This window comes from Terrapene carolina, unplaced genomic scaffold, assembly GCF_002925995.2.
Source record: "Terrapene carolina triunguis isolate 2854851 unplaced genomic scaffold, T_m_triunguis-2.0 Scaffold232, whole genome shotgun sequence".
Taxonomy (NCBI): domain Eukaryota; kingdom Metazoa; phylum Chordata; order Testudines; family Emydidae; genus Terrapene; species Terrapene triunguis.
In genome coordinates, this window is record NW_020664583.1 from 9,373,976 (window position 1) to 9,391,462 (window position 17,487).

Below are 17,487 nucleotides of genomic sequence, written 5' to 3' on the forward strand. Positions count from 1 at the left end.
CCCAAGGGTCAGTCCTAGGACCAATCCTGTTCAACTTATTCATAAATGATCTGGAGAAAGGGGCAAACAGTCTGGTGGCAAAGCTTCCAGACAATACTAAACTCCTCAAGATAGTTAAGACCAAAGCAGACTGTGAAGAACTTCAAAAAGTTCTCACAAAACTAAGTGATTGAGCAACAAAATGACAAATGAAATTTAATGTGGATAAATGTAAAGTAATGCACATTGGAAAAAATAACCCCAACTATACAAACAATATGATGGGGGCTAATTTAGCTACAAGTAATCAGGAAAGAGATCTTGGAGTCATCGTGGATAGTTCTCTGAAGACGTCCACGCAGTGTGCGGTGGCAGTCAAAAAAGCAAACAGGATGTTGGGAATCATTAAAAAAGGGATAGAAAATAAGACGGCGAATATCTTATTGCCCTTATATAAATCCATGGTATGCCCACATCTTGAATACTGCATACAGATGTGGTCTCCTCATCTCAAAAAAGATATATTGGCATTAGAATAAGTTCAGAAAAGGGCAACTAAAATGATTAGGGGTTTGGAACGGGTCCCATATGAGGAGAGATTAAAGAGGCTAGGACTTTTCTGCTTGGAAAAGAGGAGACTAAGGAGGGATATAATAGAGGTATATAAAATCATTAGTGATGTGGAGAAAGTGAGTAAGGAAAAGTTATTTACTTGTTCCCATAATATAAGAACTAGGGGCCACCAAATGAAATGAATGGGCAGCAGGTTTAAAACAAATAAAAGGAAGTTCTTCACACAGCGCACAGTCAACCTGTGGAACTCCTTGCCTGAGGAGGTTGTGAAGGCTAGGACTATAACAGGGTTTAAAAGAGAACTAGATAAATTCATGGAGGTTAAGTCCATTAATGGCTATTAGCTAGGATGGGTAAAGAATGGTGTCCCTAGCCTCTGTTTGTCAGAGGGTGGAGATGGATGGCAGGAGAGAGATCACTTGATCATTACCTGTTAGGTTCGCTCCCTCTGGGGTACTTGGCATTGGCCACTGTCGGTAGACAGGATACTGGGCTGGATGGACCTTTGGTCTGACCCAGTATGGCCATTCTTATGTTCTTATGTAAAGGTGATGTGTAAGGTGGGATATAAGTTATGCCCTGGTAAAGGAAAGTCAAGTCTGGTAAGAGCCAGTTATTACCAGTTGTGATGGAGGTTTTTTGACATGGAAAGTGCACTTAAACTTATACCTTATTCTGGCTCCTTAGTGAGTAATTAGGAAGCTGAGACCTGCCATCTTGTTGCCTACATTGTATGCATCAAAATTTTGACTTCTAAATGATAAATACTTTGCTTCGTGTTTTAAAATCATGTGTATTATTCATTTTTAGTTTGGGATGATAAAAAAATCTAAAATGGTAGCAAATGTAAAATAGTATAAACATCTCAAAATTCCAGTGTAACCCTTCTGCCCATCTAAGTTGGCAGCAACAAGGGCCGGGTTCTGTATCTAGGGGTTCCGTTTCAATAACACAATGCAAAACCGGCTCGAGCCCCCACCCAGTGACCTGGGACAATTACATACCACCCCCCTGGGTACCTCTAAGAGGCAATACTTCCCCTCTCGCAAGCACGGAGTCTGAGTGTAGCAGAAAATGTTTAATAACATGAGGTAAACGACATCAGCATAAAATTGGAAAAACACCACAAACAGGATTCATAACACAAACCATGAGCAAAACCCACCCCAGCAAATTGGGCTGTGTCCTTTCCCTTTGGTTCTTGAATCCAGCAACCCAAAAATCACCCAGAGTCCCCAAAGTCTCTGGGGTCCAGCAACCACCCAAAGTCCCAAAAGTCCAACAACCCCCAAAGTCTCTGCCCCTGGTCAGTGCAGCCCCAGAGTAAAGGGGGGGGGGCACGCAGGGTGTTAAGGGGCACCTTACGTGATCCGAGGCTGGCCAGCCGTCTGTTTCTCCGTGGGGGTTCCGCCGCAGCCTTTACCACGAGCCAGTCCACTTTCCTGCCATCCCACGAACTGCTCCGCTCTACAAGCTGCTCCGCTCCACTCCGCTCTGCTCCGCTCACCGACCTGTGAGCCGTTCCAGCCGTCCCCGCAAACAGCTCCGCTCGCCGTTCCTTGGGCCACTCCAACCGGCCCCGCAAGGCTCCACGCCGCTCACTGCTCCTCCGTCGTCCCCACAAATTGCTCCGCCAGCTGCTGAGCAATATAGCTTCAGGCTCCCCCACTAGTTAACACAGCACTCAGTGATCTCAGCTCTTAATAACATTAGCTCTTTTGTGATTTCAGCTCTTAGCGATTTCAGCTCATAGTATAGTAGGGGAGCCCCAGTGCTGGTGCACCATTGGCCCAAAGTGAATTCAGCTCAGCAGCCTGTAACTAGACTCCTAAGGGAATCAAAGTTAGCTCTGACATTCCACAGTGGAGAGAGGAGGTGGTGCAATTGGTGTTTCGGACCCTCAGAGGGGGCCCATACCATCAGGTACAAATACCTGTCCCCATCCTCTCTCAATTCACTGGGTTTTGTAACCCATGCCCCTTGTCAAGCAAGTGCTACTTAGGTAATGGTGAAGGACTCACTCAGTCCTTCTGTCATACAACAGTTCCACTGGCCTTGATTCACAGAATCAGGGTAACAAAACTTTATTCTTCCTGCCCCAATAATAGAGAAACTGGGGATCCCACACCAGCCAAAGTAACCACTTTCAGTTGCTGTGTTTCCTGCCAGGCGAGTGGGTGTGCCTATGCAAACAAGATCAGCCCCTGGAGTTCTTTTCCACACTCGCCATAATTCACCACCAGATGTCAGGGTAGAGCTCATCCTGACTCTGCTTACACCAGTATGAGAAGAGTGATGGGTTCGGTCACAGAGACCCCCTTGGGACTGTCACCTGATATGCTGAGACTATCTCTGAGCCCATTTTCTCTGCCAGTTTAGGCCTCCAGAACTCTGTCTTGTTGAGCCAGATACACTAATCTGCTGCATCACAGATCCAGGGTCTGACCCACTCCCCCAAAGCTGCAGACGTAACTGAAACCAGCTCAGCAAGTGCTCCAGTCTCTAGCACCCAGAGACCCAGTTCCCAATGGGATCCAAATCCCAAATAAATCCGTTTTACTCTGTATAAAGCTTATACAGGGTAAACTCATAAATTATCCATCCTCTCTAACACTGATAGAGAGATATGCACTGCTGTTTGCTTCCCCAGGTATTAGTCACTAACTCTGGGTTAATTAATAAGCAAAAGTGATTTTATTAAGTATAAAAAGTACGATTTAAGTGGTTCCAAGTAATAACAGACAGAACAAAGTAAGTTACCAAGCAAAATAAAACAAAACATGCAAGTCTAAGCCTAATATAATAGGAAACTGAATACAGGTAAATCTCACCCTCAGAGATGTCCCAATAGTCTTCTTTCACAGACTAGACTCCATCCTAGTCTGGACCCAATCCCTTTCAGATCAACGTTGTGCCTTATGGCCTGGGTCCAGCAATCACTTACTCCCCCGTAGTTACTGTCCTTTGTAGTGTCTTTCAGGCATCTCTTTGGGGCGGAGAGGCCATCTCTTGAACAAGCAGAAGATCAAAATGGAGAGGCTTCCAGGGCCTTTTATATTCTCTCTTGTGGGTGGAAAACTTTTCTTCTGTGCAAAGTCACAGCAACAAGATGGAGTTTGTAGCCACCTGGGCAAGTCACGCGTCCATGAATAATTCAGCTTTTTGTGGGCCAATGCTGTTGTTTACATGTTAGTTTGAACATTCCCAGGAAAGCTCAGATGTGGATTGGCATCTCCCAAAGTCCATTGTCAGTTAAATATTTCTTGATTGGGCACTTACTGAGAATAGTCATTTCTCAAGAAGCTGACCAAATGCTTCACTGAGGCTACTTAGAATCAAACACATTGAGATACAAGTACATAGCCAATATTCATAACTTCAAATACAAAAATGATACACACATACAGACAGCATAATCATAAGCAGCAAATTACAACCTTCCTATAGACACCTTACTTGACCTCCTTTGTACAAGATTTGGTGCAACTATTGGACCTTGGTTCCAACAATGATCTATACAGTTGACAGTTCATGTCAAATAACATCACAAAGAGTACCACCAAATATCCAACAGGAAAAATCTGGAGCCTCACTGGGGTTACATGCAGGCTGAGGGGTCATTGCAGGATTGGGACCTATACTTGTTCACCACCACCACCCACCCACCGACTGCAAGTTTTGGGGCCATGGCAGAAACAGGCTGACTTTTAAATTCTGTGATTAAAATCTGGGGTTTATTTTGAGTAAAACCTGGATTAATATTTAACTTGAAAGCTTAGGTTTGTTTTGTTTAAATAAGGATGAAAGGACTCTTGCCCCTGCTGGGCTCTTATCCAGCAACAATAATGCTCTTCAGAGAGCAAACATCAATAAAAAAAATGCTATCCAAAAGAAAAACGCCCCATTACCCTCTCAGCTGCAGTGGGCCTGTCAGCATCCCCTTCATTAGTATCTCAAAAGGATTCTAAGCCACTAGAGCTGCCAGAAGCACAAGGGAAGCAGTAGGATCCACGGTGCAATTTCTGGATCACATTTAATATCATCAGTCCCCAGGAAATCTAAGACTAGTATTTGAGGGCAGGCACAGCAAAGCACATTGCAGAGGTTTCTACAGCCTAAGGTGCAGAGAAGGTGACGGTACAGAAGTTCCAGTCTCTTCTCTTGTCCCACGTGTGTGGGGTGGGGGTAAACTGCATCCTCAGGTATTTCTTGACCCAGCATGCTTGCTCCTTCAGAAAGCTTGGCAGAGAAATTATAAAACGTTAACTGGCTCAAGAAGAATATTGAACATATGAATATCCGTACTTAGATTGGAGAAGTCAGGATTTTATGATCAAAAGAATTTCAGAATGGTCATTCCAGCATGGAGAGCTGCATGGATTATGACCTTAAAAAGCATGATTTATTCAATATGGCTGAATCACTGTAATGCTGTTATGCCTAAAACAAATTATTATTGGCTCTGCTTCATTTTGGCCAAACTAACACGAAATGAAAAGCACTAAGTGGGAAGGGGAATCAGGTTGAATAAGCTCCTGTTCTGGAGGGAAAGGAGATTTAAGGAGTTAATAGGAGAGGATGCATTCTACGAGCAACAGGTTTCTGTAGCTGTCATGAGTTGCTCATTAGAGGCAAGTAGCTACACTCCACAAGTGCTTAAAAACAGCCTGCTGAAGAAGGAAGTTAGAGGAACCTTTGATTTAACAGTATTAAGGAAGGAACATTGTTGCAACCAGTTGTAAGGACTTTGTACTCACCAGTGGGGGGTGTTGAACTATTTGTGTTTGGGAAACCTGCCTAAAAAGAGCAATTTCTGTGCAGAGCAAGATAACAAGTGTCTTCTCTGGCAACAAAGTTGGATACAGTAGCCCCAAGTGATGAGGCTATTAAATACTTGTGCTGCTGCTGGAAGGGATTCCTCAGAGTATACAAAAGGTGAAACTCACTTCTGTGAAGAGGACTGCTATAAGACCCTCTTACTAATCACCCCTCCAGCCCTATGTTGAAGATGTAAGTGGTGCATAGCCTCTATTCTGGCTCTCTGCAGAAGGACATGTTTTACCTAAGAATATATCCTACTAACATCCAGCCATGAACTCAAACCAGTGCTTGAGAGCTATTTCAAATATAGCACTTCAAATAGTGACTTCATAACACCTACTTATTAGGGACTGCTATTTAATTTTGTCCTGTTGAGGAACTATTTGTTTGCCACTTATGAAAAGACTGTTCCTCTCTAGTTTGTTTAGAACCAGGAAACATCAGAGAGTGGAAGACAGCAATCTCGTTCCTTCATTTTATTTTGTATGGGCAACTCTGTACTGTGTGCATTTATTAGTCTCTCATGATACTTGGTTAGGGGAAATGGTGACTTGTTAATTAACTTTTTGGCTGAAGATGCACCTTATGGGCTCCAGAGATGTACCTTAACACCAATGATTTCCTAGGGAGGTTCCAGTTTTGGATTCATGCCTCCTCTTGTGATTGACATTGTGCTGGGTAGGGTACAGATTATCTTGTGCTAGCATTAAACAGGGTTAGCTGGCTGCTTTGATCAGGCTGAACCTTTCAGCACTTTTTGATATGACTGACCATGTCAGGGCCGGCCCACAACATTTTGGCACCTGAGGCGGGAAGCTCAAATGCCACCCACATGCCCCCTCACTTGGGCCAAAACTTCGAAAGATCTCAATTCTACCTTCTTCCTGTTCTACTCCTCTCATGGTACTGCTCTGCTACGTACCCCAGTAACGGAGAACTAACAACTTAAAATGCTTTGTTCAAAAATTTTAAGTAACACTTAACTTTCAAATGCCTGAACAGCAAATTTAACTTTTCTTGTCTGCATAGTAAACTGTCATTTTTATAAATAAATAAATAAAAATATCTGTTTGAATAATCAAAGTGGTGCCTTCCATGCCTTCTTGGTTGCAAAGATTTGAACTGCTTCCTGAAGGTCACAGTCTGGGCCAGCTTATGCTCTATTGAGATGGTTGCAAGGCCGACCAGCCTCTCCTGTGTCATTGTGGAGAATAGATGTGATTTTATTAACTTCAGCTTGGAGAAGCTGCGTTCTCCACTGGCAACTGTTACAGGAAGTGTTAGAAGTATGCGCAGAGCAACAAAAGCATTTGGAAAGAGGGTGGTCATCTTATTTGTGCACATATATTCCAGAACAGCCTTTGGAGTTGATCCTGCTGAAATGTATCTTGAAAGGGCTTTCAGTTCATCACCTAAATCACTCGCATCAATATCGCGCATGTCATCATGTGTCAACACTGTCTCTAGTGCCCTGCATTGCTGGTGTAGGTCTTCTTCAGGTATAGTGAGGAGTTTTGGAATATCATACAACATCACAAATATACTGCTGTGTTCCTTGAGCTGCATGAAATGTTCTTCAACTGACACAATCTAGCACCTGGTTAAAGAATTCAACTTTGAATTGTTGTTTGGGGTTTCTTATGGGATTATCCCGTGCCTCATAATCAAAATGTCTTCTTCGGTGACTCTTGTATTCTTGAATTGGTGGGAAAATAGCTTCAGTGTGAAGTTCCTCTGCCAACTTCTGTGCACTCTTCAGAACGTTTTGAAATCCCTCATCTGACCGGTAAGACTGTAGGTATGACTTTGCTTTGTCCAGTTGTTCCATTGCTCCAGATATATTGAGGTCAACACCTTGGAGTCTCTTGCTTACAACATTTATTTCAAACAGTATGTCATGCCACAACACTAAGCCACACAGAAATTTGAAGTTATGTATGTTTCTGGTGATTCCATTTCCCTCTGCCACTGTTCTCCCATGAACAGTCCCTGTCATAGCATTATCCTCCATAATGGCAACTATGGCATCATCATCTTCCAAATTTAGTGTTTGATAAGCTTTATCACCTCCACTCGACTTTCCCATCGTGTGGCACTCAGTGGTTTCAGTGTCAGAGAGGATGTTCCCAGATGTTGCTTCAAAATTTGCCATTGATGAGTTGATGCAGAGAAAAATACATAGATGCTTTGAATTACATTAAAAAATTCAGCAGCCTCACTAGAAGCTGATGCTGCATCACTGACCACCAAGTTCAATGAATGAGAACTGCATGGGACAAAAAAAGCTCGAGGGTTTAACTCTCCAATCCGTGGCTGCACTCCTCTGTTCTTTCCTCTCATGTTGGCACCATTATCATAGCCCTGACCTCTCATGTCAGCTATCGCAATTCCCGTATCTTCCAGCTTTTTAAGAAGCACATTTGTCATACCAGCTCCTGTAGTATCATCAATGTCAATAAAGTCTAGAAAATGCTCTGACAGTCACCATTGCAGGGACATTTTCACTAGGTTCTTTTACAAAACGCACCATTAAAGTCATTTTTCCGTATGGCTGATGTCAGGTGTGCAGTCCAGAATAACAGAGTAATATCTTGCTGACTTCAGATCTGCCACAATCTTCTGTTTGACTTTTGTTGCCAGGAACTGTATGATCTCATTTTGAATTTTTTCCAAGGTAGTGGTGTGTGTACATTTCTTGGGTGGTGATTGTTCTTAGATGCTCCTGGAGTACAGCATCAAACTCCGCCATCAGCTCCACAATTGTTTCCATTGTTGGCACATACAATTGATCTGAAGTGGCACACAGTACCAGGTTTTGGGTAGCAAACATTCTCTTAATGGCAATGAGCCTTTTCAGAACATTTTGCCAGTAAAGAGACTCTGATGCAATCTTCTCTTGATGCTGATCATCTGTGGTGGCCTTTAATCTGTGTCTCATCTCAAACTCTTTCCACCTATGGAATGCTCTCTGGTGATTTGCTGCCTTCTCATGGCATGCCAGATTTCTAGCCAGATTTTTCCAGTCCTTTGTTTCTGTAGAACCCAATGTGGCTGGAACATTAGACTGGAAGAGTTTGCAACAAAAACAGTATGCAGCATTCTAGGTTTTTGAGTACATAAGCCATGGCCTCTCCACTTTGTCACCATTGGGGATTTCACGCCAGTAATGTGTTGTATGGAAACTTCTATTTTCATTGTGTTTGGGGAACATGAAGTTTTTCACTTGCTGTGGCCCATGCAGTACAAGGAAGTCCCTCAGTCTGCTGCTGAAGTGCGTCCACAGTCCTGGATCATCTAGACTTAAGGAACTAAACTCAGCAGCAGCTGTTTCTTGCACCTCCACCACACTCTTCTCTGATCTACACTTTTCTTCAGGAATGTGCATGGTTACATCCATTTGAGATAGAGATATGGATGCTGCAGTAGCTACCAGGTCACCTGCACTCTGACTAAGTGGAAGATCAGGCATCTCCTTACCACTCACATCCTCACTGGAGCCGGAAGGCTCACCATGAACACTTGTGTCTATGTATCTCAGGAGGCAGTTCCTCTAACTTCCTTCTTCAGCAGGCTGTTTTTAAGCACTTGTGGAGTGTAGCTACTTGCCTCCTTCCTTTGCTTGCTTTCTTTTTCTGAATACTGCCCCACAGGGGCATTTTCTTCTTTCACTCATGACTGCTGTTTTTTGCCAGGTATAGTGACTCAACCCTCAATTGAAGGGGACAAATAAGCAGGCTGGTAGCAGGGCCTAAGTGAGGGAACATATCAGCATCTTAAGGGCCTAACTGGCTCCTACTTCAGTTGACTGCCTGTTCTCCTCAAGTGGGTTCAGGGAAGCATCAGGAAACAGCTCACTGAGAAGCTGGTGTTAATCAGTCCAGGCTCCTGGGGGTGCTAGAGAGGTACATAAGAGGCTCCTCCTCCTTTCTCTCCCTGCAGCTCCTGCTGCTTTCTGTTATTCCCTCTCACCTTTTCGCCTCCCTGCCTGTTATGTCTCTTGTGCCCTCCTTCCTCCAGCATAGCACTCCACCATCTCTGTGCATCTAGAGCAGAGAGAATACATATGCACCAGCAGCAGACACAATTTTCTACACTCTGGGTCCTAGTGGCGCCTCCCCACAGTCTGGCACCTGAGGCGGCTGCCTCAGTTCGCCTCATGGTAAGGCCAGCCCTGGACCATGTGGTGTTACTTTCGTGATGAAGGGAAGTTTGTGTCTGGAATCACTCCCCAGTGGTTCTAGTTGCATCTTTCAACGTAGTAATGGTAGACAACTCTCATTGGTGAGGGAGTTCAGATCCAGTAATCCATCAGTTCTCCTTCATCGCTCATGCTTCACAACATATGAGCCTCATGGCAAGGTCATTTCTCTCTATAAAATATGCCTGTATGGAGCCTTGACTAGACTAGACAGTCCCTCTTTGTCTTAAAGTATCCACCAGTGGGACAGATGGTATAGACAGGCAGTAGTCTGCATTTAAACACTATGTCACTTAATTCTGTACAGGATGGTCTTCATGACATGATGCTTCAAACATCAGCATTTGTCAGCACCGTGTCTATGGATAGTGAGAGCTGAATTGGTGGTAGCATTGGTGGGAAAAATCAGGGAAAACTTCTTAGTGTACACATTAGGGTAAATGCTGCTGCAACAAAATGGGGATTGAGGGGCCCAGAGAGGGAGAGAAGACTAACCATGTAGGAATACTCTGTCTCTGGCTGCTTAAATCTAACTTCTATTTTGATCCTGAAAATCACTTTAAAAACAAAAACTTACTGTACACACCCTTGCATACTGCAGAAATGCTCAAAAGCAAAATCAGGCAGAACAATGTGGTTCTTACTATCAGAGTTAGACCTTTGACACAAAGAAGAGACAACTTGACACATGATCACAGCTAAATGTTAATGCCTGTCAGAGGATGCTGATTTCAGTGATTATAGGATTTCCAGGTCTGGGAACTCACGGTAGAGGGTGGGTGTAGGTTCTCCTTAGGCTACCATCCAGGTAGAGAGTGCAGCAACAGCTGCTGCTAAGAGGAGGTAGACTGAACTAACCAGAGCCCAGGAGGGCTGGAATTTGAGCCTGGGAATAGAAAGCCAAAACCTATTATGTGACCGGCACAGGTCCAAGATGGAAGACTGATGTTTTTCTTTGGACTTTGATTACCTCAGAAGGGTTGGACTTAGCCAGAAGGCCAAACCACCTCAGAAATTGAGTCACTGAGAACCCAGGATGGAAACTGGGGCAGGTTGACTGCAGTGCCACACCACACAGAGGCCTGCTCTGGAACTACACCCTGCTATCTTAACCCCATTTTATACCCTGGGGCAGGCCTGCACAACTCGTAAAGCGGCGAGGGCCATATTAATCCAAAGAAAACAGCTAACCCCCCCCCCCCCCCCCTCCCCCCCCCCCCAACCACCCCCCCCCCCCCCCCCCCCCCCCCCCCCCCCCGAAACCCCCCCCCCCCCCCCCCAGCGCCACCTGCCCCACGGAAACAAACCCTCCTTCCCCAGCGCTGCCCCACCGAAACAGCGGTATTGAACCTTGGTAATATGTTATAGCGGGCCCCTAAGGTAGTATAATTAAGGTAAAAGAAAAATGTCTTTTTGCTAGAAGTAGACTAAGATCTTCCCCCCACTTTGTAATCAATTGCCCTGTTGAATGAATGAGGTGTGAATGAGGAAGGCGTGGAAGGCAGGCACCTCCAGACTGCTGCAACCGTTGGAGAGGGGATGGGAGCCAGACCAGATCAGTAGAACAGGTCAGCCACCAACTCGCCGCTCGCCTCCTCAGCCCCCCACTCCTGCCGCCGGCTCACCTGCCCCCCCGCCACTGTCCACCCACTCGCATTCTCAGCCACCAGCTCACCTGCCCCCCCCGCCATTGCCTGCCCACTCACCTCCCCCGCCGCTGGCTCACCTGCCCCCCTGCCACTGCCTGCCCGCTAGCCTCCTCAGCCCCCCCTTCCCCCACCACCAGCTCATCTGCCCCCCCCCCGCCATTGCCTGCCCGCTCGCCTCTCCTGCCGCTGGCTCACCTGCCCCCCGCCACTGCCTGCCCGCTAGCCTCCTCAGCCCCCCCCATCCCCCACTGCCGGCTCATCTGCCCCACCCGCTCGCCTCCTCAGCTGCCGGCTCACCTGCCCCCCCACCTCTGCCCGCCCACTCGCCTCCTCAGCCACCGGCTCACCTGTTCCCCCTCCACTGCCTGCCCACTCGCCTCCTCAGTTCCCCCTGCCCCCCGGCTTGCCTACTCACCCCCTGCCACTGCCTGCCTGCTCACCTCCTCAGCCGCATCCTCCCCCGCCTCTGGCTCACCTGCCCCCCTGCTACGGCCCGCCTGCACGCCTCCTCAGCCCCACTTGCCTACTCACCCCCCGTGGGCCGCACAGTGAGCCCACGCGGGCCACATGCGGCCCCCGGGCCGAATGTTGTGCAGGCCTGCCCTGGGGGATTCATGAACCACTGTAACTGTTATCCTACTCTCTATAATTGCAGATGCTGCTGTTTTACGTAAAATGTGAAATCTCCCTTTTAATCCCTAAAGAATGGATGCATGGAGATCCTTGCATTGAAATAAATACAGCTACTTTTCAATGGAATGATTAATATCTTCACATGTACAAAAAGCTCAGGATCTCACATTCACATAACAGCACTCTGTTCAACAGTCATGAGTGACGGTGTGAGAACTATCATATTTTTAATATCCTGACTGAGCATTCAGATGTGTAATGAAACATTGCACAGTGGAGGAGGGTTGTGTGTATGTATGTGTGGGGGTGTGTGAATTGGATATCAATGCTGAATATTCCAGTAAGCTGCGTATCCATGGAGATGTAGCCTTAGGGCCGTCCCTAGCTATTTTGGTGCCCTACGAAGCCCCCCCAGGCCTCCGGGGCGGGGGGACTGGCCACTTCCTGAGGGAAGTGGAGTGACCCGGACTCAACCTCCTCTGCTCCCCTGGCTCCCAGGCTTGGGGGGAAGAGGGCACTGCCCCCCAGCACTCCCCGGCGGCATGGCTGGGAGCCAGGGGAGTGGAGCAGGCTGGGGCCGGCTCGCTCTACTTACCGGTGAGTGCAGGCCCGACTGCTTCTGGAGTCCTCAGGGGGGTGGGGAAGAGGCGGAGCAGGGGTGGGGGCCCTGGGGAAGAGCAGGAGCAGGAGCGGGGGCCCTGGGGAGGAGCAGGAGCAGGGGCTGGATCAGCACGCAGCTGGGCAGGGCATCAGGAAATTTGGGGCACCAAATTTCCTGGTGCCCTACACACCTGCATACTTGCGAACGGGTAAGGACGGCCCTGTGTAGCCTGTCCAAATCGCTTTACTGATTCCTTTTGCTTAGCTTTGTAGAAGAAATTTTACAGGTTAATAAACAGACTTTATTTAGACTGAATGTGACAATCCTTTCTCACTTTTAAAATAACAGGTGCAGGACACACATTTGATGCAGCCTTTGAGAAGATTGCTTTACAGGTTTGCTCTTGGGATATGCCCATTATCACCAGAAGGTGTCATACTGCTACCATATCAAAAGTGGAGTGATATCAAAATTCAAAGAAGGCTAATGCAGCTGTGTTTTGTAAGTGGTTTCCTCCCCTTTACTGATCAAGCTGTGCCTCAGGGAAGGGTGTTACTGGCAGTGGTACTTGGAATTCTAACCGCCCCCCCCCCTTTTTTTTTTTTTTTTTTTGGAACATAGTCTTTCTTCCCAGGACCTGTTGTATTGATACAGCTACTGACTCATCTGTTAAAGGAACAGGGCAAAAGCTTCTGTAAGCTAGGCTTTGCCATTAGTAACCCTTCTCTACCGCTGAGGGTGCCCTAAGAAAGGAGTGACAATTCCTTTGCTGCTGTTTTAGAGTCTCAGGTTTTGTCACAGCCGCTTCTAGTTTTGTTCTGCTGCTCATTGGTCTTCTAACAGCTTCATCATGCATGCATGGCATCCCCATCATGTAACTACTGTGACACCTATCTTAAAAGACTATCCCAAATTATTCCTAGCTATACTGAATGCATCTTCCTTCCCCTTGCATCCCAAAGAGTGGGCCATCCAGCAGGTGCTGGAGCCTTCCATCTCAGAGTATGCAATGTAAGCCTGATTGCCTGCCGCTGGAGAGGCATGTCCTTGGCTTTCTCAGTGAGGAAGAAATACAGCTCTTTTGTTATTGCTGCTCTCGTACATGTTGCCTGCATCTGCACACAGGCACTGAAGTGACAACTGGGCCTTGTCCACCCTAGGGTCACTTTAAAAAAAATCCCCTGAGTTCAGCTACACTGCTGTGAACAATGTTGGGATGCCTATATGGATGGGCTGCTGCAGTTTCTGAACATATTGATTAAAGCTGGTCTGAACTGGGTTACTGGACACAGTGGTAAAATACTCCAGGTGTCTGTTACCTACCCTCTACCATCGTACCGTCTGGGGGAGCTGTAGCAGCAGAGAATATGGTACCTCAATTTCCCATTGTAGAAGAAACCAAAGGAGAATTCTGAGTCATAATGCTTCCCATGGAAGATTATAGCTTTATCAGTTCTGTGAGCAATACTTTATTGGCATTACAAGCGTTGCCAGAAAAAGAAAAGAAACAAACAATTTTAAGGACAGAACCCTCATGAGGTTTGTCAGTACTACATTACAGCAGGCACGGGGGCCTTCAGCGTGGGTTTGTCTCTTTATTTTTATTCCCCTGTCTCTACTAGTCATGCCTGCCTCACTCACCAGTACTAAGGTTCTCCCTGCCCTCTGACTCACCCTTTTGCTCTCTATCAGGAGCGTATTTCATGTCAGTGCTTTTTGCCTCAAAGCTGATTTCTGCCTGATTCCCCCATCCAACTAATTAACCCATAATCCTTGTGTCCCTCCTCACCACAACCCCCACCCTGGCAATGTGTCCCTCCTTTCAGGAGGAAGGTATGTGTACCCCTTCATAATACCACCTCCTCCTCTGGTATCTTGTGTGTCTGACCTGGCAATGCCCCTGTGGCCAATGCCCCCTACCCTTTGCACATTTCCTAGTCAAGAGGCTGGTGCTTGGTCCCTGCTCCCCCTCCTGGGCTGGCTGGTACCCTGTGTGCCCCCACCCCCTGGCTGGCATGCTGTGTGGTGCCCCCTCTCCCCGCCTGGCAGGTATCCTGTATGTCCCTCCCACCCCTGTCTGCCTAGCTCATGTGTGTTTCCCCCCTTGGCTAGCGGGTACCCTGTGCCTCTCACCCCTGCCTGCTCCCACTTGGCTGACTGGTACCACCCTTCTCAGCTAGCTGGTATTCTGTGCATCTCCCCACCTCAGTCCACTCCCATGGTTGGCTGGTACCCTGTGCATCTCCCTGCTCCACAGCCCACTCCCCATGGTTGGCTGGTACCCTGTGCTTCTCCCCTGCTCTGGCTGGCTGGTACCCTGTGTGCCCCCCGCCCCCTGGGCTGGCTCGTACCCTGTGCATCTTCCCCACACAGACATACACTCTTATCATGGCTGGCTTGTACCCTGTGCATCCCCCCGCCCCCTTCCACACTCCCTATAGCTGCCTGGTACCCTGTGCATCTCCCCCCCACACACACTCCCCAGGGCTGCCTGGTACCCTGTGCATCCCCCCTCGCCCCCACTCCACATGGCGGGCTGGCACCCTGTGCATCACGCCCCCCCCCCCACACTCTCCATGGCTCGCTGGGTGGCACCCTGTGCCACCCGCCCTGGCTGGCACCCTGTATATTCCCCCCTTCCCGTGGCTGGCTGGTACCCTATGTGGCGCCCCTCCCCTTCCCCGACAGCTGGCGCAGCACGTGCTCCTGCCCCTCCCCTGGGCCGCGTGTCTCCGCCGGGACCGGCGGTGGCAGGAAGGCGGGACCGGGGCGTCACATGAGCGGCCGCCTCTCCTGGCGGCTGGGGGAACAGACCGCGCCGGACCCTGTGCGGGAGGCGGCCCGGGGCTGCATCAGCCCCGTCCCCCGGGACACCCCCCTCCCCCCGCCTCACCTGCGGCGGGCACATCCAGGTACCCCTACCCCCCCCCCCCAAATAGCGCGGCGGGCAGGCTCACCTGGGCCCGTCCCGCCCCTAGCTCTGCGCGGGGCAGCCAGGTAACCTGCCTGGCTCTGCCCCTCCCCCCGCCTGTGTCCTGTGAGAAGCCCAGAAATGGGTCCTCACCTGGGCCCTACCTGTGTCCTGGGGGAAACCCAGGTGGACCCTCACCCGAGCCGAGCCCTGACCCTCCTCCTGGCTGGGCCCTAGGTGAAACCCAGGTGGGCTCTCACCTGGGCTCTGCCCCTCCCCCCGCCTGTGTCCTGGGTGAAACCCAGGTGTGCTCTCACCTGGGCTCTGCCCTTCTCCTCTGCCTGTGTCCTGGGTGAAACTCAGGTGGGCCTACACCTGGGCTCTGCCCCTCCCCCTAGCTGGGCCCTGGGGAAAACCCAGGTGGGCCCACACTTGCACCCTCCCCCCACCTCTGTGACCTGGCCTAGAGGAAGCCCAGAGGGGCCCTCATCTGCCACCCAACTGTGCCCCAGGGGAAGCCCAGGTTAACCTCCCCTCCTCCTCCTATGCCCCAGAGTGCTCTAATTGTAGTGACTAGGTAATACCTCACCTGAGGCTTCCTCTCCTCCAGTCTGCTACAGATTAGCCAGGTAACTCCTTACTTTGGGGTTCTCTCCTGTGATTCTCCACCAGGGCTGTCATTACCACCTCATCTGGGGGACAGCTCTTCCACATACACACACCCCAGCCTTGGATGCTGAATGGGGGTAGTCATGTACCTAGGGTGACCAGACAGCAAATGTGAAAAATTGGGATGGGGGGGCGGTAATAGGAGCCTATATAAGAAAAAGACCCCAAAATCAGAACTGTTCCTATAAAATCGGGACATCTGGTCACCCTACATGTACCTCTTATCTAGGGCCTTCACCCCCTTGAATTCTGCAATAGAGCAGCTGGGTAAACCCTCACTTGAAGGCCTTCTCCCCCATACCCTTGACCCGTGCACCAGGATGGCCACATAACTCCTCACATGCTTTATCCCTGCCCCTGAACTCTTCATCAGGGCAGCCAAGTATATCCTTATCCATGTATTTCATTTCATCTATCACCTGCCCCTCTTCTTGACCCAGCACTGGAGTGGCCAGGTGATTCTTCACCTGAGGGCCTTCTCCCCCAACCTGACTTCACCTAGGGACTACTCTTGCACTGGAATTGCCAGGTAACCTCTTAGCTGGGGGCTTCCTTCTCCCAGCAACTTGTTCGATTATGTATGATCAGTGAACCCCATACCTTGGGACTTTCTTCCTTTTGACCTGTGCACTGGGATAGCCAGGTTGCCCCTCAGCTGGGGACACCCTCCCCCCTGCTTTTTCTCCAGCTTATGTACCAGGGCAACTAGGTAACTCTTATTTAGGGCTTCCTTCTATCTCTCTACCCAGTCCTGTTCCTGAGTCGGTGCATCAGTGACTCATTTGAAACCAGGTTCACTTAGGCCTGTAATTAATTGAGTGATTTTGAACCTTTCAGTCACTGTTCAGTGCTGTAAGACTGATATTCAGATCATAGGTACAACTGTCTTCAACATTTGTTATTAGAGATTGTAAGCTCCTTATGGTATAGGTATAGGAACCATCTTTTTGTTGTGTTTGTACGGCACCTGGCACAATGGGGTCTGGGTCCATGGTGCAGGCCCCAGTCTCTGCCACAGTGTAGATAAATAGTGATTGACTGTTACCTGTGAATAAATGATTCAAGGCAACTTGATCAAGTTCTTTATGCTGATAGGCGAAAGTTACTTTTCTGATGTGAACAGCCATCTTCAGTCATTTGTAAGCAGGGCCGGCTCCAGGCACCAGCCCACCAAGCTTGTGCTTGGGGCGGCACCTGGAGGGGGGCGGTGCGGCGCTCCGGCCGTCGGGGAGAGCGGGGCCACAGCCGGGCTCGCCGCCCTGCGCTCTGGCTGCCGGGGGGAGAGCCGAGCCCCAGCCGGGGCTCGCCGCCCTCTCGCCGCCCTGCCCCCGGCACTCTGGCCGCCGGGGGGAGAGCGGAGCCCTGGCCGGGGCTCGCCGCCCTGCCCCCGGCGCTCTGGCCGCCGTGGGGAGAGCCGAGCCCCCGCCGGGGGGAGAGCCGAGCCCCCGCCGGG

At 49.2% G+C, this 17,487-nt stretch overlaps 1 protein-coding gene across 5 annotated transcripts in view; it reads left to right on the forward strand.

Annotated features, from left to right (window-relative positions):
* Positions 1–17,487, forward strand: part of MAPKAPK3 (MAPK activated protein kinase 3) — a 118,366-nt gene that overhangs the window by 26,309 nt on the left and 74,570 nt on the right. For 3 of the 5 annotated variants that reach the window (XM_024205700.2, XM_024205703.2, XM_024205704.2), the window contains exon 1: positions 15,247–15,366. The exons of 1 other annotated variant lie outside the window; for it this stretch is intronic. The gene's annotated coding sequence lies outside the window, so the exon portion shown is untranslated. Of the gene's footprint in view, positions 1–15,246; positions 15,367–16,544; positions 16,564–17,487 lie in introns of those variants that run through there. One more of the 5 variants, XM_024205701.2, reaches the window with a different exon arrangement.